Here is a 24,137-nt window from a genome sequence, read left to right as displayed (position 1 = left end):
GTGATCGTATGCATCTAAGGGTTAAGATTGTTTTGTACATGAGCCAATGGCCATGGGGTATGTTGAGCTAATGGCCACCATACCCCATACAAATAATAATTACGTTTAGTTAGTTTTATGCATAATATGCAAAGTATTTTTGCAGTGTCATGCATATGAACTCAAAATAGTGCATTTTTATTGTTACAGAGCAGACATCATCATCCCCGTGTATACAAAGGTGAAACAAGCAGCGGTCTAACCCCCCTTGAGGTTCTTGAGAGAGCAGCCAAGGAAGTCAGAGAAGGGAAGAAGTCCATTCAAGCAGCAGCAAAGGATGAAAACATTTACTGAATGACATTGAAGAGGAACCTTCAAAAAAAGAAAACAAACATGAACCTGTGTGAAGGATAGGCTGTGACAGAGTAAAAGAGGCACAATAAGGTCTTATCTGATGACATGGAGTCTGAGCTTGTTAACATATCAAGAATCTTGTGGACCAGTTTTATGGGCTTAGTAGCCTCAAATGCAGAGAACTTGCCTACGAATTGGCACATCAAAACAACATCCCTGTCTCAGACAACTGGTCAAGAAATGGAAGAGTAAGTGATATTGAACAGAGGGATCTATACTGTATATGAATGTAGGCATAAATGTAAGATTTACAGTAAACCACACCCCCTTGCCATGAATGAATCTTTGACTTTCACCCGCCACAGTCCCAGGACACCATTACCCACTTACCCCAAGGTGCTTCAACTCAAAGTAAGTTGTTCCAAGAGAAAGCTATATTTTCAAAACTGTTATGTTTACATTCATTCTGATTATTTCCAGGGATGCACTACATCCTAAAATACAGTGCCTTGCAAAAGTATTCATCCCCCTTGGCGTTTTTCCTATTTTGTTGCATTACAACCTGTAATTTAAATTGATTTTTATTTGGATTTCATGTAATGGACATAGACAAAATATTCCAAATTGGTGAAGTGAAATTAAAAAAATAACTTGTTTAGAAAAATTCAAAAAAATTAAAAACAGAAAAGTGGTGCGTGCATATGTATTCACCCCCTTTGCTATGAAGCCCCTAAATAAGATCTGGTGAAACCAATTACCTTCAGAAGTCACTTAATTAGTTAAATAAAGTCCACCTGTGTGCAATCTATGTATCATATGATCTGTCACATGATCTCAGTATATATACACCTGTTCTGAAAGGCCCCAGAGTCTGCAACACCACTAAGCAAGGGGCACCACCAAGCAAGTGGCACCATGAAGACCAAGGAGCTCTCCAAACAGGTCAGGGACAAAGTTGTGGAGAAGTACAGATCAGGGTTGGGTTATAAAACAATATCTGAAACTTTGAACATCCCACGGAGCACCATTAAATCAATTTTTTTTAAATGGAAAGTATATGGCACAACAACAAACCTGTCAAGAGAGGGCATTTTTATATAATAAAAAAAAATGTATTTCACCTTTATTTAACAAGGTTAGCTAGTTGAGAACAAGTTCTCATTTACAACTGCGACCTGGCCAAGATAAAGCAAAGCAGTGCGACACAAACAACAACACAGAGTTACACATGGAATAAACATTAATCAGAGAGGCAACAAAGAGACCAAAGATAACCCTGAAGGAGCTGTAAAGCGCCACAGCGGAGATTGGAGTATCTGTCCATAGGACCACTGTAAGCCGTATACTCCACAGAGCTGGGCTTTACGGAAGAGTGGCCAGAAAAAAGCCATTGCTTAAAGAAAAATATAAGCAAACACGTTTGGTGTTTGCCAAAAGGCATGTGGGAGACTCCCCAAAAATATGGAAGGTTCTCTGGTCAGATGAGACTAAAATGTAGCTTTTTGGTCATGAAGGAAAACGCTATGTCTCGCGCAAACCCAACACCTCACATCACCCCGAGAACACCATCCCCACAGTGAAGTATCGTGGTGGCAGCATCATGCTGTGGGGATGTTTTTCATCGGCAGGGACTGGGAACTGGTCAGAATTGAAAGAATGATGGATGGTGCTAAATATAGGGACATTCTTGAGGGAAACCTGTTTCAGTCTTCCAGAGATTTGAGACTGGGATGGAGGCTCACCTTCCAGCAGGACAATGACCCTAAGCATACTGCTAAAGCAACACTCGAGTGGTTTAAGGGGAAACATTTAAATGTCTTGGAATGGCCTAGTCAAAGCCCAGAACTCAATCCAATTGAGAATCTGTAGTATGAGTAAAATATTGCTGTACACCAGTGCCTTGAAGAATGGGCAAAAACCCCAGTGGCTAGAAGTGCCAAGCTTATAGAGACATACCCCAAGAGACTTGCAGCTGTAATTGCTGCAAAAGGTGGCTCTACAAAGTATTGACTTCGCAATAAAAAAATAATTAGCATTTTCAAAGTGGTAGGCATGTTGTATAAATCAAATGTTACAAACCCCCAACAATCAATTTTAATTCCAGGTTCTAAGGCAACAAAATAGGAAAAATGCCCAGGGGGTGAATACTTTCGCAAGCCACTGTATATGTAGATATCTCTTTCAGAAACAATACAATATTTCCCTTGGCTGATAAATATGCTGTGAATGTTTTTTTTTCTCCACCCTCCCGGTTTCTATGCATATCTATATGCAGCGGCAGACCGCCCTAGATGGCCAAACCCAACAGTTGGTTTTAGATATGTATCTGGGATTATTATTTTCAGCAAACCATTCATCAGTGTCAGTTTAATTTATTACAAACCTCTCTGGTCTTCTTGCAGACTTGTCAAACGTCTATGAAAGTAAAATTCAGTGGCCAAGTCATCCTGGGACATGCTCTCTGTATTCAACCTCCAAATCTGAGAGTTTACTATATTATTAGAGATGCTGCTTCTTAATCCAAAAGAAGAGATTTAAGTAAGTAACTGAGGAAACATTGTCATTGCTAACATCTTCATCAGCATTCTTAATGCACACACAATTCCATCCCCAAGTATCCAACTGCCACATGGGGTTCAGCCAGCCCAGTATCCTCTGGGCCTCAGAGTGCAGTTGGATCTGATAGGGCTCCATTGATACTAGTCAGGAACCCAATCAGATCAGGCTTGTGGTCTGATGGGGGGAAACGTGCTCTGTAGAAGGTTCACCATAAAGATGCAGTATAATGTATTACTAGAACATAATATTTTACATACACTGATATAAAATAGTGTTCTATTTAATTCTGTGAGGTTCCTCATGGTCAAGTCACATCACCGCTCATTCATTGGTCCTCCTCTTCCACCATAGTAATTTCAGTCTCAGCTAGGCCCGGATTAGCAGTTCTTTGCCTGCCATTTGTCCTTTAGCCTATTCCCCATTTCCCTCTATTCCTCCTTAGTTGTCATATTGTCTGTGGATTGTTTCTATTCACTTGCTTCCTGTGACATTTTGGCACTCTCTGCAGAATACATCAACATCTTGGATCAAATCATAGGCTGAATAAAACGTTTTTTTAGTATTTTATTGATTCAGCTTTGAGTAATGGTGCAGAACAGTACATTTTAGACTCACTAAGCATCCAGCAAAGAGAAACCTGTGATTTGTTTAATGTACAGAGTATTTTACAAGGCATTTGAGCAAGCAGAGGAAAGTTGTGTAATACACATTGTGTTACCCTTCAGTTGCAACTTTCATGGCAGTCTGTATCGAAGCCTTGTTTAATTTTCCCTCACACATATTCATTATTTGGCAAACTCCTACACACACACACACATACACACACACACACACACACACACACACACACACACACACACACACACACACACACACACACACACTCTACACACCCTCAGTTGGGTGCTATGGAGGTTGAGGCTCTGTGGTCCAGGCATTCCATATCAATCTGGAGTTCCATATTGCCTAGTTTCCATCAGGGGGAGGAACATGCCATGGCTTTGTAACTTTGGACCCTTCCAGCGATTTGCTCCTTGGCTCCAGCTCTGCTCTGCTCTGCAGCCACTCATTCGGCAGACACCACTCATTCCACACGCCGTGTTCACACTCACTTCTCTGACCAACTTTTCAGAGAGACGAACGCCGAAGAATTGTTGTTATTCAAGAACTTATGAAATCCAGCAGCATTGCATAAGGGGGACGAGCCAGCATTAAGAGCCTCTGTGGTATAAAAAGAGAGTGAGAGAGAGAGAGAGATTGAAAGATACCCCAGATAAAACAGAATAAGGGAGAAAGGGCTTTTGAAGAGTACTGAGAAATACTTGCTATTGTCTGTCACTGTGTGGCTCCTTATTAAAAGATAAGCCTATCTCTTACTGGTGAAAGATGGGCCGCAACAGTTAGTCACAGACAAGATTCCCACATCCTCCTGCTTCCTCCCTTCTAATGTATAGAGTCTTACCTGCTCTTACTGTATAGCTGAGTATCCCCTTGCTCCCTTTCTAATGATTTGATTTTGCTCCACCATAAAGAATACAACAAGATTGTTTAGCAGAAGTATAATGTATAATGTCAAGGTTGTAAATGAATCCTAGAACATTCCAGGGTTTAATGCTGTCTTTGTCACACTAGTGGTCCAATAGAAACCCTCGAAATTGATATTATTCGCCCTTCCTTTAATAATATAATAGAACTATTACTCTATTAACTTCACTGTCATTACTGGTTTTACACTGCAATTGGACACAGTATGAATGCCTCATGCAGAAAGTGAGGATTGACATTCCATACTATATTGTTTATTGGATTATCTGAGGAAAGCTGTTTCTCGGTAGGATAGAATGCTATTATATCATTGTTGTTTTCCATAAAGATGTCTGATAGTGTTACTGTATTCCGTAGAATGTCCTCACTGCCGCCTTTGATAGGAATATGGACTATGGAATGTGTGTTTGTAGTCTAGATCCTCTGGAAACACTTTGCTCGCACTTTTGGTGTTGGTTAGAGGAGTGCTCTTTCTATCTTGGGGAAGCAATTACATAGGAAGACAAGGCTTTGACCTGCTATTTCATGATGAGGCAAATTCATTATTTTGACACAAATTACTATATATGTTGACCTATGTTCCCTCAAAAAACACGTGGCTACATACAGCTCTCACTTTGATCTCAAAACAAGCGCATGCCATGAACAGTCCAGTTTAAATGTCACAGATCCATATGGTCTATTTGCATATAGGCCTACTGCAGCTCGGATTGGTTATTCCGCACAGGTCTGTGTAGAGTAAGGGCTGAGTCTTGCATGTCAATGCCATAGAATCCTACTCTGATGCATTGAGCATAGTTTATTTTGTTTCGGTATATTGCATTTAAAGTGGCTAATATTGTGTTTTCGATCACAATTGCCACAGTAAAGGGTAACGTTGACAGTGTTAACTAACAGGGAAAGCTCTTGTTTATGTTAGTCATGTTTTCCAACAACACATTCTGTCAACAGAGGGCAGACAAACACACCTGTTGTTGACTGACAAATCACAACGGCACACGTAAATATGGCAACAGAGAGTCAGTCAGGAAACAGTTTATGGTATACAGACAGTGCCTCCAAAACAGGAACATGTAGAGGAGCGTGAGGGAACCTAATGGTCTGCTCCTTTAATGATCCCCTGGAGGGAGCGAATGGGAAACGTTGTGGACTACACCTTTAAAGATTTGACTCTGGGAGTTGTTTAAGTAGTCGGAGGTGACTTCAGAGCTCAGGTTAACTCTTGGAGACAAGCAGACACTACATAATGTGTATTATATTCGGTGGTTTACTGTACTAGATATCAGCCCAAGCCCTGGGCATCAGTCCCAGCTCCAGCTCACCTCTGCTGCTATTCTGCAAAGCCCTGCTGAAAGGGAGATGCGTCCCTAGGATTAAGAACCCACACTTTCACAGATACTGAGTTACAGAGCAGAGGGCTCCACCCCTGGACTACAGCAACTCCAGACAACAGACACCACAGCCTCTGTTCTCACCCATGGTTCTGCACACCTTTACACCTGCCCCCACTTCTTTACCCAACACTGCCCCTGCAAAGCCTCTCCATCAGTGCTAGTGGGATATAGGTTTATCAACTGAGGCCTCAGTGAAGTGTCTTAACAGTGTGAGGGGATTTCTCCTGTACCTGCTCTGGGCATCTTTCATTCTTGTTACTGTACATCCACAGACTGACAGCATGTAATATAATCTTGAGTGACAGCGTGAAATGTCAAATCAGACCACATTGGTGGTCTCACACGGAGGGGTCGGCATCAAAGCCTGACATCCAGGTGAGGTGTGAGTGTAAAAGTCAAAGCTTTTCCCACCTGTGATTGACAGCTAGTCTCCCTCGGAGACTCTACAGCAGTCTCTTTTCTTTCCTTGTCTTCCCTACTACCTCTGATTTTGGCTCCCCTCTGCTCCCGCCTCTCCATCATGTCCTCCAGAAGCCCTAAAGATAAGCCAGACAGGTAGGGGTGATAAAAGCAAGGCCTCTGTTGGTCCCTGGTCTGGCCCACGTTAAGAAGAGAGCATCAGAGCATCCATCTGCTCAGCAGGCAGCAGCATCTCTTGAAGCTCCTGTAACCACATGTGTTTCCAGTCTTCCCCTACTGTGGAATTCCTACCGATATGGAACAGGGGGCTTAATTGAAACAGCTTGCTACAGACATAGTCAGACGTTATTGGATTTAATGTATTTTATTGCGCAATGTCAGGAGTGTCTCGTTCAATGATAAGTGGGATCAACGTTGTCTTAAATCGTACCAGGGGGGCGTACCCATTTCATTGGCTGTATGTGTCAATGTGCAGATGGCCTCCTAATAGTGATTGATGCATCCAATCAAATGATCCCTTGGCCTATGTGTGCCTTAGAATGCTTTGCCATCCACATCAGAGCACAGACACTACCTGTCTGAGAATGGATTTGTTGTTATTATAAATAGGACAGGAGGCAGGTTGGTTTGGAGCTAAGAGAAGAGAGGATGTGTCTGATCAAAACAGGAGGAATTCCCATCCAGAACTCTGAGCCAGCCAGGTCCCAGGCAGGGCAGGGGGAGATTTATGAAGAAGCGGTCATTAGCTGCCTGAGCTGTACGTCTGACAAACATGAAGCATAAAGCTTCCTTAATCCCAGCTCTGCTCCCACTGGGGACCTTTATCACTGAGGGGTATGTGAGAGGCCTCTTGGGGTTACGGCCTAGTATAAGGTCTGTCTGCCAGGACCCAGTCTATGGCACGATTAGGGAGCCGTCTGAAATGAATCAATTACGAGTGGTGTGATTTAATATCGGCCTGTACTAACTGCAGCGGGTCACGTAGAGATCATAAATTGCCCCTGGTTTTGTAAGGGCGGCCAACGACTGCCTTCTTCTTCTGGATGTGCTGCTGGTTTATTTCTGCAGTACTGTTACGTGGCACATAATACTTCTTTGAGGACTGCCAAGACCAAGCTACAATTTACATACCAGCAGGGTTGGGTAGGTTACTTTCTAAATGTAATCCGTTACAGTTACTAGTTACCTGTCCAAAATTGTAATCAGTAACGTAACTTTTGGATTACCCAAACTCAGTAATGTAATCTGATTACAATCAGTTACTTTTAGATTATTTTCCTCTTAAAAGGCATTAGAAGACAAAATGTATGATATCAATTGAACGACATCTATAGCAGGATAAATCAATGTTAAAGTTTACATAGCTGGCCATATATGGATGTTAAATTTTACTTAATGGGTTGGTTATGTAGGCTTCTTCTAACACATCGCTTTCTACTACATATAACAATACGATTAAATGATATCTTTACATTAAAAACCAAAGTCTATCAGAATTCCAGTCATTCCAATAAATGGTATACTCCTTGATCTTCAAGGATAGGACTTGGATGTATGGAAGTATAGATTAGCCAAATTGTTTTACCTGAGCATGACCCCAAAACTAAGGACTTATTAGCCAGCCCTACTCTGTTGTTTATGATTTTGTTGTCATGGAGGACTGATTGGGCTCATTGATTCCAGTTGAAAAATAAATGCTGCTCTCAATGAATGGAATCCTTTCAGCGCTACTGAAAAGTGCTATTTTAATGAATGCCATATGATGCATTTGCTATAGGCCTATTGTTTACCTTTTTGTTGGTGGAACTTTGATATCTTGATAATATGCAGCTGTTTAAAGGGCAAATCCACAGATGACACGATAACAAAACGGTCAACCGGCTTCTGTTTTGGTAAAAAGCTGAGGGATGGGCCAACAGAAATGTAACCACTCTCAGATTAATAGACAGAGCTATGGATGCAAGGACTGACCCTCCATGATATCAAAATGAATGTTTTAACCATGTTATGAGGCTATACAGTGTTTGTTTACATTTACAATGTTTACAAACATTGGCGAAAAACACGCTTATATTTTGGGTTCTCATGGAGTACGACAGTTGATTTTTTAGCAGCAATAAAAGCCCCACTTTTATTCCATAGGCTGGGATCCACGCTATGCAGCTGTTGCAAAAGCACATTTTTCACTGGCTGTCCACTGGTTTCAAAAACCAAAATGATTGATAGGCAGCTTAAACTTCTTGAATTAAACAATATTGAGTTCCAATACACATTTAGATTTATGAACAGCCATCCACAATCCGTAAGGCACAAATAGCTAAATGAGAGAGCAACAGTGTTATTCACAATCACATCAATGCGCTATGTAGATATCAATAATCAGTGATATCCGTATCACTGTAGACTACACCACTGCTGTCATCCTTACCTCCAAGCGTTTATTCAAGTTGGATAATCTTTGGATGCCGACAGCAGCCGCACCATTGGAAGACAGCTTGGACTGTAGCCTACAAAAGCCTACTCCTGCTCTTTTCCCGCGATCCATCAAACACATTTGGTGTGTCATCATAGTGGTCTCTGATCGGTGGTCAGACTCGCTCAGGTGGAACAAATTTACATTTGTGCCTTTTTTCAATGGTGATTTGAATGTCATTCTGAATTTCTGAATTTAAACGTAATCTTTGAAGTAATCGTCTAGTTTTTCAAAAGTATCTGTAATCTGATTTCAATATTTTTGCTGGTTACGTAATGGATTATCGTTACCGTTTTTTGTATTTACATGAAATCCGTTACTCCCCAACACTGCGTACCAGTGTAACTAATACACTAAATCCTAAGCGTTATCTTATTACAAAGAAATATTATAAAAATGATAGTAAATATCAATATGTTTAATCTCGTTTGACATTCACAGAAAGTTTCATAAAATTATTTATTTGTCGCTAATCAAAATGAATTTGATTCTCATTCACACCGCCTTGAGAAAGATGAGACATAGCACCTCATGTTTCACTCGGAGTTACCTGTCAGCTGAGGTGAGTTATTTGTTGTGGTGGTGGAATGGATGGATGGATGGATGGATGGATGGATGGATGGATGGGAGGGAGGTAGGGAGGAAGGGAAGGAGCTCTGTTATGTGGATTACAGTAGAAGCTGCTGGGTGAGGATCAGAGAGCAGCACCACAGAGCACGGACCTAACACAATTGGTCTACATGAGAGCTAGATCAGCTAAAGGAGTGATCCAGTCCTGGGGGTGGGACGGGGGTCCAGAGCTGAGCTCAACCCCCAGAGGGGTACTGCACCGGCCTGTGGAGATATACCTTCACATTCTCCTCTTTGAAAGGTCTCATTTATCCTTCTCTGACTAATATTGCCTTTGTCAGATTCATATCTCCACCCTCAGATGTTTTGTTGGTTTTAGCAGCCTCAAATTTGACCCCTCTACCTCTGGGTTTGATTCGATGCATATGTGTGTGTGAGCTGTCAAAATCGGTCCCTCCTTCCTTATAGGAAACACAACAGCTGTTTCAGTTGAGTTCCTACCAGGTCTAGCTTAACCTGATGAGCATGAAGACACACGTGACATGACTTCTGTTCAGATTGACTTCAAATACACTGATTACTTAGCTGTTCCACTGTAGCCACAACAACCCCATGCCACTTTGTATATACTGTCTTTACCTCTTTCTCTTTATCCTCCAATCAGTGACACTGGAGACCACTGGAATAGTGGATCAAGATGTTTTTCATTAGTGGAAATACTTTCTCTATTATCTAACTAGCCTTCATCTTATCCGGAAGTCGCTTAAGGTTCACACTTTTCAGATAAGACCTGCTACGGTAATATATGTGCTGATACGTTCAAGGACAAATAAATCAACTCTTGAAAATATTGACAACACAAGAAAGAAAGGTTGAACATCCACAATGGCTCGATTAAAAGATGTTTTCTTTCTCTAATGAGACCGACAACTTCAGGATGACCATTTATTGTCACAGCAGAACACTGTGCCAGTAAGTACTGTACACATCCAGCATAAAGCTGAGGAGATAGATAGTGTTGCGGTGTTAGATAGTAGTGGATACAGTAGATCGTGTTGCACTGGGTGACCTCCAGTTGCCTGGAGGTGACGTACCCTCAAGGTGCTGTAGCAGCGATAAAAGAAAACATGTCACCATAATCCCACGGACAATAGAACTAATAGACACAAAGTGGAAACTGGATATGGGGATGAACAATAGAAAAGGAGGGCAGAAATACATTTCAATAAGAACAATCACTATTTTGGAGTCTGTAAGGTTGTAAAATCCTGATTGTTGCCCTTTCTATAGATCCTAATACATCCCACAGATTTGTCCTTCTACCTTCAAGTTCTGAAGAATCCTAGTGAGATTTTACAAAGGCAGATGCTGTTTTTACATACACTGGTCAGACAGTTATTGGCTAGAAATATTTTTTTTACTGGTACTCGGCATCAGTGTGACATGTAGGAGATAATGTTAAGCTTCAGTGCTGTACCCATCTGTGTACAGTACAAGGGTTGGCAGACCACTGGATGGGCCCCCCAATTCCGCTTCATTCCCTAACAAATGAATCATATGGCATAGTGGCAGCAGTCATATCCGATATGCTGTTATGTCCATGCGAGACACATGTGCTACAACTTAAGTCGGCAGAATAAATCACCCTGTATGAGCGAAATGAGGAGGATTTCCCATTAACCCCAGAATGCCTTGTGCTCACTGGGGATCTCCCTCAGGCTAGCAGGCATAAAAACAACCTGGCCTGGAGCAGGAGCAGGAGCCTATACAGACTTAACACACAGGACCAGATTGTTGTTTCTCTTCAGTCTGTTTTCTGTCTCAGGATGGTAATGTGATCATCCATTTTGAAGGGAAAAGTATGTGGGTATTCGTATGGATGTCAACAGTGACATCAGGGCTACGAGGTGACAATATGGACCACAAGGAGTGGAGTAGGGTAGGGTAGGGCAGGGTAGGGTAGGGTAGGATAGTGTAGGGTAGGGTAGGATAGTGTAGGGTAGGGTAGGGTAGGGTGGGGTAGGATAGGGTAGGGTAGGATAGTGTAGGGTAGGGTAGGGTAGGGTGGGGTAGGGTAGGGTAGGATAAGGTAGGGTGGGGTAGGGTAGGATAGGGTAGAATAGTGTAGGGTAGGGTAGGGTAGGGTAGGATGGTGTAGGGTAGGGTGGGTAGGGCTGTGTGATTAGCACAGTGCTAAGGTCTTACCCACAGGCCGGGCACCACTGAGAGAGAGATGCTCCATGTCCCAGAATGTGTTCATGGCTAAAATAGTGTGGGCTTTGTTTTCTTTTTACATGTTACTGTATAGCTGTCGAACAAAAAAACTGTGCTACATTAGGGGTCGTGAGCTAGGTAAGTGCTACTTTGGTGACGTTTTTACATCTGCTGCTGTAACTTTAACTGTATCCCCATCAAGCACAGTTCTCAACAACCCTTCAGTGGAAGAGAAGCAGCATTTAAAACCTGTCGCAGGGTAGACAGACGTAACTAAAACTCTGCGGCCTGCTTGACTGTTTATCAAAAGTACCAGGGCAGATGTGAATGGTGTTAGCCTGTGCTCCTGACTCTTAGTCAGACAGGCCAGTCATGGGAATGAGAAAAGGCAACTCTCCTTTCCTCTTCTCCCCCTGTCTTCCTCCTACTGAATGCCTCTTTATGTCGCAGTAGAGATGCATTGTTGCGTTGCTAAGGCCCGTCTCCAAGGGACATGTTTATCTCCCCTGATTTAATCACCTCCTCAGTCTTAAATGAAAACATTCAGACATTCTTCTCCTCTACTCTCCCTTTCTTTTGTGCACTATTTGTGTGCAAGCTGCTCCTTCCATAAAATAACTGTCATTTTGGCTCCCCGTTCCCTTCTCATTGAAGACCTCCGGAGCGCTGGCGTTAACTCTAACAGCCTTTGGCATCCCGAGACAGGAATTCATTTTTGCCTCCTGTGATGGCGGCGAGCTGAGGTTTCAACACTGTGGTAGCTACAAAGTTTGTATTATTATTATTATTCTTAGAGACGCATAGCTTTAAACTCCCTACTTCTTACCGTTCCGCTTTCCATGTGCTGAATGAGATTAATTGTTTGCTTACTGATCCCAGTCTGAAATAATTTATGTAATATAAATAGCCGACATAAACTGTATCAGACACAAGATGCGGATCGGGTGTCTGCAGTCCACAGCCCTCCCACATGGTACAGTACATCACTCTGAGCTCTTCTCTCTGAGCATACTGGAACTTCTCCACGTTCAGCGCGTGTGTCACCGTATGTGTATGTGTGTCTGATGAGCACATGTGCCTGTATAGTGTGTCAGAGGCCGCACACGTGTGTGTATAGATGTGAATTCCATCTAGAGATGACCTAGTCGGGGGGCCCAAGATGAGCCAAGTTTATATGAGGAGTGTGTGTCCTGCCTGTCTCTGCTTCACACCCCAGCCCACTGTCATTGCAATGCAGCTCTACTGGCCCTGGGAAGGTGACCATGGGCTTATTACTGCATTTACCCCTTACATACTTTCCCCCACGATGTCCATGTCCCAGGTGGGTCACAGCTGTTAAGTGAGACACTTTGTTTGCTCATAAAATATCAGTGTTGACACCAAGACAAAAACAAAAACGTATTAATGAACCCCTGACACTTTTGAGTTAGTACCTCCCGTCTCTGCTATGCTGCTGGATGGTTCTTTAGTCCCAGGAGGTTATATTTGTCCTTAGAATATCTCACTTTTCTTTTCACTTCTGTGTGAACATGAAGACAACCATTTCTCAGGCCCCCCTATGAGCTGTGAGTTGGGGCCACCGCCGCTATATCTGCCTTCAGTGAGCTGAGCAATGTAGCCCCTGATCCTCTGGCAGGCCCCAAGTCATAGCTCATAGGGGGATTAACGTTTTCAGTCTGTTCCTAAGAGAAAACAGAGCAGACTTTTTCCACTGTGGGTGCAACACTTGGTGGGCTTTAGAAGCTAATAGCGTGTAATGAGAATGCTTGAGAATGATGCCGGAGGGGATGGCTGCCGTTTTACGGGCTCCTAACCAACTGTGCTATTTTGTGTTTTTTCACATTGTTTGTAACTTACTTTGTACATAATGTTGCTGCTACCATCTCTTATGACCGAAAAGAGCTTCTGGACATCAGAACAGCGATTGCACACCTCTAACTGGACGTAGGTTTTTCTTTGATGAGTCCGATGCGAAGGATATACTGTTTCACCGAGACCAGGCCCAATCCCTGTAATTCTCATGAAGAAAAGACAGAGGTACAGGGGGTGGCGATCGGGGTGCCTTGTTAGAATAAGTTGATGAGTTGGTAACCCGCCTCTACCATCCGTTCTATTGGCCAACGTGCAATCACTGGAGAATAAACTGGATGAGCTCTGTTTGAGACTATCCTACAAACGGGACATTAAAAAATGTAATATATTATGTTTCACCGAGTCGTGGCTGAACGACGACACGGATAATATACAGTTGACCAGGTTTTCCATGCATCGGCAGGACAGAACATTTTGAAAAGAAGGTTGACTACATCCGATCCTCGTTTGTTAAGTCAAATGACACCGCTGGTTCTGCTCACATTGCCCTACCCTATGCTTTGACCTTTCTCCCCTCTCTCTCCAGATGAAATCTTGCGACTTGTGATGGCCTCCCGCCCAACAACCTGCCCACTTGACCCTATCCCCTCCTCTCTTCTCCAGACCATTTCTGGAGACCTTCTCCCTTACCCCACCTCACTCATCAACTCATCCTTGACCGCTGGCTACGTCCCTTCCGTCTTCAAGAGAGCGAGAGTTGCACCCCTTCTCAAAAAACCTACACTCGATCCCTCCGATGTCAACAACTACAGACCAGTATCCCTTCTTTCTTTTCTCTCAAACTCTTGAGCGTGCCGTCCTTGGCCAGCTCTCTTGCTATCTCTCTCAGAATGACCTTCTTGATCCAAATCAGTCAGGTTTCAAGACTGGTCATTCAACTGAGACTGCTCTTCTCTGTGTCACGGAGGCTCTCCGCACTGCTAAAGCTAACTCTCTCTCCTCTGCTCTCATCCTTCTAGACCTATCTGCTGCCTTTGATACTGTGAACCATCAGATCCTTCTCTCCACCCTCTCCGAGTTGGGCATCTCCGGCGTGGCTCACTCTTGGATTGCGTCCTACCTGACAGGTCGCTCCTACCAGGTGGCGTGGCGAGAATCTGTCTCCGCACCATGTGCTCTTACCACTGGTGTAATCTTCTCCTTTCCCCCTTCTGATAACCAGGTGGCGAATCGCATCTCTGCATGTCTGGCAGACATATCAGTGTGGATGACGGATCACCACCTCAAGCTGAACCTCGGCAAGACGGAGCTGCTCTTCCTCCTGGGGAAGGACTGCCCGTTCCATGATCTCGCCATCACGGTTGACAACTCCATTGTGTCCTCCTCCCAGAGTGCTAAGAGCCTTGGCGTGACCCTGGACAACACCCTGTCGTTCTCCGCTAACATCAAGGCGGTGACCCGATCCTGTAGGTTCATGCTCTACAACATTCGCAGAGTACGACCCTTCCTTACACAGGAAGCGGCGCAGGTCCTAATCCAGGCACTTGTCATCTCCCGTCTGGATTACTGCAACTCGCTGTTGGCTGGGCTCCCTGCCTGTGCCATTAAACCCCTACAACTCATCCAGAACGCCGCAGCCCGTCTGGTGTTCAACCTTCCCAAGTTCTCTCACGTCACCCCGCTTCTCCGCACACTCCACTGGCTTCCAGTTGAAGCTCGCATCTGCTACAAGACCATGGTGCTTGCCTACGGAGCTGTGAGGGGAACGGCACCTCCGTACCTTCAGGCTCTGATCAGTCCCTACACCCAAACAAGGGCACTGCGTTCATCCACCTCTGGCCTGCTGGCCCCCTACCTCTGAGGAAGCACAGTTCCTGCTCAGCCCAGTCAAAACTGTTCGCTGCTCTGGCACCCCAATGGTGGAACAAGCTCCCTCACAACGCCAGGACAGCGGAGTCAATCACCACCTTCCGGAGACACCTGAAACCCCACCTCTTTAAGGAATACCTGGGACAGGATAAAGTAATCCTTCTAACCCACCCCCCCCTATCCCCCCTCCCCAAAAAAGATATAGATGTACTATTGTAAAGTGGTTGTTCCACTGGATATCATAAGGTGAATGCACCAATTTGTAAGTCGCTCTGGATAAGAGTGTCTGCTAAATGACGTAAATGTAAATGTAGAACAGCTACGTCCGGTAAGACGAGGGGTGGTGGTGTGTGTCTATAACAGCTGGTGCGCAATGTCTAATATTAACCTCTCTAGGGGGTGTGGGACGGTAGTGTCCCACCTGGCCAACATCCAGTGAAATTGCGAGCGCCAAATTCAAAAACAGAAATACTCATTATAAAAATTCATAAGACATACAAGTGTTATACATCAGTTTAAAGACTAACTTCTTTTTAATCCAACCACGGTGTCAGATTTCAAAAAGGCTTTACGGCGAAAGCATACCATGCGATTATCTGAGAACAGCGCCCAGTAGACAAATCATTACAAACAGTTACCAGCCAAGTAGAGGAGTTACACAAGTCTACAATAGCGATAAAATGAATCACTTACCTTTGATGATCTTTATATGGTTGCACTCACAAGACTCCCATTTACTCAATAAATGTTTGTTTTGTTCGATAAAGTTCCTCTTTATATCCAAAAAACGCATTTTGTGCAGTAATCCACAGGCTCAACAGGCAGATGAAAAATCTGAAAAGTATCAGTAAAGTTCGTAGAAACATGTCAAACGATGTTTATAATCAATCCTCAGGTTGTTTTTAGTCATAATAATCAATAATATTTCAACCGGACAAAAGCTTCGTCAATATAAAAGGAAAACAAGAAAGGCGCACTCTCGGTCGTGCGCATGAAAAACCTCTGGGACACTGCAGTGTCCACTCATTCAGAGTGGTCTTACTCCCTCATTTTTCAGAATACAAGCCTGAAACCATTTCTAAAGATTGTTGACATCTAGTGGAAGCCATAGGAAGTGCAATTTGAGTCCTAGGTCAATGGAATCCTTATAGGCAGTCGATGGAAAACTACAACAACAAAAAATCCCACTTCCTGGATGGCAGTTTTCTTTGGGCACACTTTTCATCCGGAGGTGAAAATAGTGCCCCCTACCCTAGTGAGGTTAAGGAAGTCTCAAGGTATTGCTCGCCTGAGGTAGAGTAATTCATGATAAGCTGTAGACCACACTATCTACCAAGAGAGTTTTCATCTACAGTGCATTTGGAAAGTATTCAGACCCCTTAATTTTTCCACATTTTGTTACGTTACAGCCTTATTCTAAAATTGATTACATTTGTTTTTTTCCTCATCAATCTACACACAATACCACATAATGATAAAGCAAAAACAGGTTTTTAGAAAAAACTTTAATATCATATTTACATAAGTATTCAGACCCTTTATTCAGTACTTTGTTGAAGCACCTTTGGCAGCAATTACAGCCTTGAGTCTTCTTGGGTATGATACTACAAGCTTGGCACACCTGTATTTGGAGAGTTTCTCCCATTCTTCTCTGCAGATCCTCTCAAGCTCTGTATAGTTGGAGGTGTAGTGTCGCTGCACAGCTATTTTCAGGTCTCTCCAGAGATGTCAGATCGGGTTCAATTCCGGGCTCTGGCTGGCCCACTCAAGGACATTCAGAAACTTGTTCCGAAGCCACTCCTGCATTGTCTTGGCTGTGTGATTAGGGTTGTTGTCCTGTTGGAAGGTGAACCTTCAGCCCAGTCTGAGGTCCTGAGCACTCTAGAGCAGGTTTTCATCAAGGATCTCTCTGTACCTTGCTCTGTTCATTTTTCCCTCGATCCTGACTAGTCTCCGAGTCCCTGCCTCTTAAAAACAGCATGATGCTGCCACCACCATGCTTCACTGTAGGGATGGTGCCAGGTTTCCTCCAGATGTGACGCTTGGCATTCAGGCCAAAGAGTTCAATCTTGGTTTCATCAGACCAGGGAATCTTGTTTGTCATGGTCTGAGAAACCTTTAGGTGCCTTTCGGCAAACTCCAATCAGGCTGTCATGAGGCTTTTATGGCCACTCTACCATAAAGGCCTGATTGGTGAAGTGCTGCATAGATGGTTGTCCTTTTGGAAGGTTCTCCCATCTTCACAGAGGAACTCTGGAGCTCTGTCAGAGTGACCATCGGGTTCTTGGTCAAAGAGGTGACAAAGGCCCTTCTCCCTCGATTGCTCAGTTTGGCCGGGCGGTCAGGTCTCGGAAGAGTTTTGGTGGTTCCAAACTTCTTCCTTTGAAGAATGATGGAGGCCACTGTGTCCTCGGGGACCTTCAATGCTGCAGAGCTATTTTGGTACCCTTCCCCAGATCTGTACCTCGACACAATCCTGTCTCTGAGCTCTACGGATGATTCCTTTGACCTCATGGCTTGTTTTTTTTCTCTGACATGCACTGTCAGCTATGGGACCTTACATAGACGTGTGTGTGCCTTTCCAAATCATGTCCAATCAATTTCATTTACCACAGGTGGACTCCAGTCAAGTTGTAAAAACATCTCAAGGATGATCAATGGAAACAGGATGCACCTGCGTGCTTAGTCCCCTCCTGTACTCCCTGTTCACCCACAACTGCGTGGCCTAGCACGACTCCAACACCATCATTAAGTTTGCTGATGACACAACAGTGGTAGCCCTGATCACCAACAACGATGAGACAGTCTATGGGGAGGTCAGAGACCTGGCAGTGGGGTGCCAGGACAACAACTTCTCCCTCAATGTGAGCAAGACAAAGGAGATGATCATAGACTACAGGAAAACGAGGGCCGAACACGCCCCCATTCACATCGACAGGGCTATAGAGGAGCGGGTCGAGAGTTTCAAGTTCCTTGGTGTCCACATCACCAACAAACTATCATGGTCCAAACACACCAAGACAGTCGTGCAGAAGGCACGACAACGCTTTTTCCCCCTCAGGAGACTGAAAAGATTTGGCATGGGTCCCCAGGTCCTCAAAAAGTTGTACAGCTGTACCATCAAGAGCATCCTGACCGATTGCATCACTGCCTGGTATGGCAACTGCTCGGCATCCGACCGTAAGGCGCTACAGAGGGTAGTGCATCACTGGGCTGTATCACTTCCTGCCATCCAGGACCTATATACTAGGCGGTGTCAGAGGAAGGCCCAAAAAGTTGTCAAAGACTCCTGTCACCCTAGTCATTGACTGTTCTCTCTGCTACCGCACAGCAAGTCCAAAAGGTTCCTTAACAGCTTCTACCCCCAACTCATAAGACTGCTGAACAATTAATCAAATGGCCACACAGACTATATACATTGACATCCCCCCACTCCTCCCTTAGCTTTTATACTGCTGCTACTCACTGTTTATTATCCATGCATAGTCACTTTACCCCTACCTAGATGTACATATTACCTCCACTAACCTGTACCCCTGCACATTGACTCAGTACCGGTACTCTATGTATATAGCCTCGTTATTGTTATTTTATTGTGTTACTTTTTATTACGTTTTTATTTTAGTTTATTTTGTAAATATTTTCTTAACTCTATTTCTTCAACTGCATTGTTGGTTAAGGGCTTATAAGTAAGCATTTCACGATAAGGTCTACACCTGTTGAATTCGGTGCATGTGATTTGATTTGATTCTATTTTATTTGGATGCCCTCTCCACAGCGCAGGGCAGGGCAGCTTTACGAGACCCGTCGAGGGGCTTAGCTAGTGGGGCTGCTGGAAAGACGAGACGGGCCTCTGGTGTTATGGGCGAAGTGGAAAAGGCTTTGTGTCTTTATTTCATCAGAGCTCTGGATGACACTTGTAAAGCCCCGTGTGTGTGTGTGTGTGTGTGTGTGTGTGTGTGTGTGTGTGTGTGTGTGTGTGTGTGTGTGTGTGTGTGTGTGTGTGTGTGGCTAGTCTGTGGGAAGGCAGAGTAACTAATAACCTTTAATCAAAGCAGCACACCCTTGGTTATTCTGTCTGTTGGTGAGAAATGTTGCCACAACTTTCTCCCACCTGCCAGCCCTGTAGTAAATACAAATAAACCAGCCTCTCTGACCTGGAGGCTTTATGTGCTGAGGGTGTTCTGTTGGACAGGTCCACACACACGCACACAGGTACGAGCCAGGGTGTGCCCTGCATATAAACCCTACTACGTGCCCAATGGTATTTACTAAGTTAGGTATAGAGTCAACCCTAGGCACATACACGCACAGATCATGTTTACATGAGGAGATTAAAGCCCGGAGCTCAACTGCATGGCTCTCAACAGTTCTGTGAGCTTATCATAGTGACAACTGGCACAGTTCATAGTATGGCTGTGGTGAAGGGAACGATGGTCAGTGATAAAGCAATCATTTGTCATTGAAATGAAGGGAGGTACTGTACGTGCTGAGAAGTTGTTTCTCAATCAATGCTTTATTTCTTAGCTAACTGCTTTATTAAAGACAACATACAGTATCTAGTGTGCATTATGTAGAATATCAAACATGCAACTAGATTTCATCCACCAAAACACAAAATAACGCCACCGAGAATACCTTCACATTGGCTTGTAGTTTGCTTATCTATGTTTTATTATTTGTGGAAAATCATCCCTAACCTTTATACAGTTCTTTTAAACTCTGGATAAATATCAGGAATGTGATGTTTCTTCTTTTCTTTAATTCAATGTTTCAGCAAAATGATTCCTCAATATCTTCATCTATAGAATTAACTGTCGTATTCAAGAGGATTGTTTGAATTGATTGGTCAGATTGGAAAAGTCTCTTCTATCATTCCATTCTACCACCAAGTCATGTTGTAAAGATCTGGAAGTGGTGGGCAGCTGAACATGGTGTTTTGAATCAGAAAATATAATTTTCGAATTTGATGGAAATGGGAGACAAAAAGTGGTAAAAATCATCACACACAGCTAACAAATCATCATATCTGCTGAGCGAGGCTGAGCCTCAGCCAAAGAGCCACCCAAGCAGAATAACGCAAAGTTCCATCTTCGTCAGCAGAAGAACTGAGTAAAATAACATTCTCTTAGGATTCCTCTCATCTGAGGCAGACTATTTTCTTCTGATATATTGGAGAAAAGAAACAGACAAAAGTTTTCATAGAACTAATTTCTTAATCAGTAGTTAATCACAATAGTATTTCATGTATAATTCCATTCACAGAATCCTAAAAAATAAGCAACCATTCCTGCCATGCCTCTGCCAGACAGACCAAAGTAGGTCAGATGAAATGAAAGGCATGCTTGTCTGGTCACGGGGCTGTTTGGCTCTCCAGGAGAGGAAGTGCTGTCTCCGTGATGTGTCTCCCAGGTGGCCTATAGGGAGTGACTGTGAGGAGAGCTATATGTCCCCCATGGGTCCTGTCCCCCAGCTCAGAGCAGCCCCCACCCCTCCGAGTTATATACAAACTGTGGTGTTATTAGTTACCTGAGCCACTCGAGCAGCACACTTTAGAGAGAGAAAAAAGAGCAACACTTTTTGCAGTCTGTAAAACGTTCACCTTTAGCCCCACTCAGAACAAGACGTTTTCCAGCCTAATGCATCCCTGCTTTTAATATGGGACCGTTTTCCGTATTCTTTTTTGACCATCTCCCTTTGCTCTTCAGCAGAAAGAGGTATCAGCTAACACCTGACATGCCGTTCATTCGCAGGCAGGCCATGCAACAACGAGAAAGAGAAGTGGTCACACTCCTGTCTGGAGCTGACCTTCTGGAGGAGTTGATATAGAGCAGAGCTGCCTGCCAGAGAGAGAGAGAGAGAGAGAGATAACAGGAGAGAGAGACAGAGAGAGAGAGAGAGAGAGAGAGAGAGAGAGAGAGAGAGAGAGAGAGAGCAAGAAAGAAAAGAACAGAGGGCTTTCCTCCCCAAGCCATTGTTTTCCTCCAGATCACCTTTTAGCCAACGTTTATGCCCACTGCTCATGCTCTATTGAAGCGATCAGGCTTTTCTCCCCAAGACTCCTCACAGGCCCTGGAAACGATTGGAAGAGATGACGCTTATTTTATAGACACCGTATGTCCCATCCACTGTTCTACTAAGATAGAATGGGTGTCTTGGCGTCCTGTTTCCATGTGAAAAGGACAATATAGATACAATGTTTCATGTGTCAGAATTATAGCCAGGTGTTTTTGTTTTATTACTGATTCAGTGAATGTCTCTGTTCCGTAGAAGGCCTCAGCTGTGTGTGTCCAGGGGGATTAAGCAGGTTTAGGTTTAAATCATGTGGGATTTTCTGGGCTGAGTCGAGCTGTCCTCTCATTTAGTGAAGTCTGTGTACACTTGGCCTGGGATGAATTAAACCATTATTAATTACCCTACATGCAGTTCAGCAGCCCCATAAATAACCATGAAAAAAGGGACAGATAGACCCGCTAGACCCCTGACGGGAATACGCTGTGACTGTGAGTTTAGAGGCTTGGTAGCGGAAAATGACGCTTCAGACTCTGAATGTAAATGTCATTTCTTTTTTACAGTTGTAATGACCATGAACCTGCTTATAGCTTATATAAATAAACAACAACAATTTCCAGACCTCCACAACTGTCAAGCTTGCGTCAGCTACCTCTGCAAATCTATGTGACCGCTATGAAGATATTTTAAAACTTACTCAAACAGCACAGTAATAAGATGTTCACAAAATGTAATTTTGTTCATCAAGGGCTGACCGAGAAAGTGCTAGGCCTATAATTTCATATTTCTGAGTCCAGTGCTGGGAATAAATTAAAACAAGCATATCAAACCACATATTTGATATAAATCGTGAAGGATTGTCTTGTGTATGAGGGCTGTTGTACTGATTTATTTTCTTCCCCCCCTCCCTGTTCTTGTTTCTCCCACCAACCCACCAGGCTCACAGAGAAGGTGTGTGGTGCATCAAAAGGCCAAGAGACCCTCAGGCACCAAAGGCCCAAAGAACATCACTATGAACAGGTTTACATTATTTTTGTGTTATATTTGTCAAAATGATCCACTGACTTTCATTCAACTTTCTCAGCGCTCCCCGTCCTCCTCATCATAATCATAATCAACATCAGCATTATCATTACCAAATCAAATTTGATTTGTCACATGCGCCGAATGCAACGATAGACCTTACTGTGAAATACTTACTGACAGGCCCTTAACCAACAATGCAGTTCAAGAAATAGAGTTAAGAAAATATTTACAAAATAAACTAAAGTAAAATTTTTTTAATTAAAAGTAACAATAAAATTACATAACAATAACGAGGCTATATACAGGGGGTACCGGTACCGAGTCAATGTGCGGGGGTACAGGTTAGTCGAGGTAATTTGTACATGTAGGTAGGGGTATGTAGGTAGGGTAGGGGTCAATGTAAATAGTCCGGGTGGCCATTTGATTAATTGTTCAGCAGTCTTATATCTTGGGGGTAGAAGCTGTTAAGGAGCCTTTTGGACCTAGACTTGGTGTTCTGCATGCTCATTAACACCCGTATATTGGTATCTTCTCTGAAAACTGCGAATTCATAGACTGTACAGTAGGTGCAAATTAACCACTGTACGTATTTGTTGATTCTATTGAGGCCATCATTTCAAGCCCTGTACTTGGCCAGCTCATGTAAAATATGAGGTCAGTTTATTTTTTTAAATCAGCCTCCGTTTCAATCCCGCTCGAGCTCACCCCACCACATTCTGCATCGGCAACAGAAGAAAAAAAACGTGCTCCATCCTTTCTGTTTCACCCTGAGCAAGTCCTCATTCATACTTAAACCCAAATTATTTGTTGAAGGCGATTAGAGTTTTAATAACCGTAAGAGGAGAATGCCTGTGAATTGCCTAGTCAAAATATTTATACTGCGCTCAGAATAAAATGGGCTGGTTTTTGCCAGAGTTCAGTGGAGACAGTATAGCTTTATTTTAGTCCACAGCCTGCCAACCCTGTTGCTACAACCCCTCCACATCCTAGTCCAAAGCAGAGGCCGTATAGAACAATCATTTAGCTGACGTCCATTTGGACTGACTATGTGGTTGACTCATACACAACTAAAAGGACAGGAGTGTGTGTGGATGGGTGATGCTGATGTGTAGAGGTGGGAGGCAGAGGGTGGTAGCTGTTCAGTCCCCTCCTTGTGTGTCACCTTGCTGGCACAACCGGGCCTGGTGAAAAATCCCTCAAGAGTCCTCAAGTTTATCATCTTATCATTGTAAAACAATCAGTACAGGAACAAGCACCTCATTCCCTGGGTTTTCACAGACAAGGAAAATAATGACGAAGCTACAGTAACCCTGTGTGGAACAGATTACATAAGTGAAGACTGTGTTTCATAAGTAGGTGCCAGCGAGATGTGATAGGATCTTAATGTGGTGTTAAATGTATGTGAATGTTTACACTTACTTTTGACATTTCGTGACAAGACTTTTAAATAACCATTCATCGGAGTTCAAATGGCAATATGGGAATTACTTTATGAGTCCCTTAGATTAGTTGATGGAAGGCTAATGTGCAATGAACAAATACAAAATGGCTTCACTGTAAATTTTGTTCACGGTTAAAAAATGTATTGCACAATATCAAATAAATGTTGCCCTGGGAAAATGTCTTTGTCAAATAATGGTAATGCACTCCACACAAGGAAAATACTACATGATAAAAAGAGTTGGACCACACTGTAAATATGAAACACAGCACACAACATTTTTGTGTTTTATGATTAAAAACAAGGAATATAATATAATGTATTGCTTTGTTATTCACCACAGTTCCTATGAGCAATATGTTTGAATGTGCCACCGAGCCATGCTTCTACTGGCCATATTGTGTTATGCATCAGTGGTAAAGCTGGTCAGATAAATGGCTCTCAGGAGTGGATGGCATGTTGTGTAGAC

General features: G+C 43.4%; 1 long non-coding RNA gene across 1 annotated transcript; it reads left to right on the top strand.

Annotated features, from left to right (window-relative positions):
* Nucleotides 1-193: 193 nt before the first annotated feature.
* On the top strand, nt 194-23,933 carry LOC106603614 (uncharacterized). Its single transcript, XR_006769645.1, has 3 exons — nt 194-581; nt 699-744; nt 22,140-23,933. It is a non-coding gene; the product is annotated as an uncharacterized lncRNA (long non-coding RNA).
* Nucleotides 23,934-24,137: the final 204 nt, after the last annotated feature.

The sequence above is a fragment of the Salmo salar genome, chromosome ssa04, assembly GCF_905237065.1.
Source record: "Salmo salar chromosome ssa04, Ssal_v3.1, whole genome shotgun sequence".
Classification (NCBI taxonomy): Eukaryota; Metazoa; Chordata; class Actinopteri; order Salmoniformes; family Salmonidae; genus Salmo; species Salmo salar.
The sequence above is the reverse complement of the archived record's forward strand: the minus strand, read 5'-3'. Positions and strand labels throughout refer to the sequence as shown.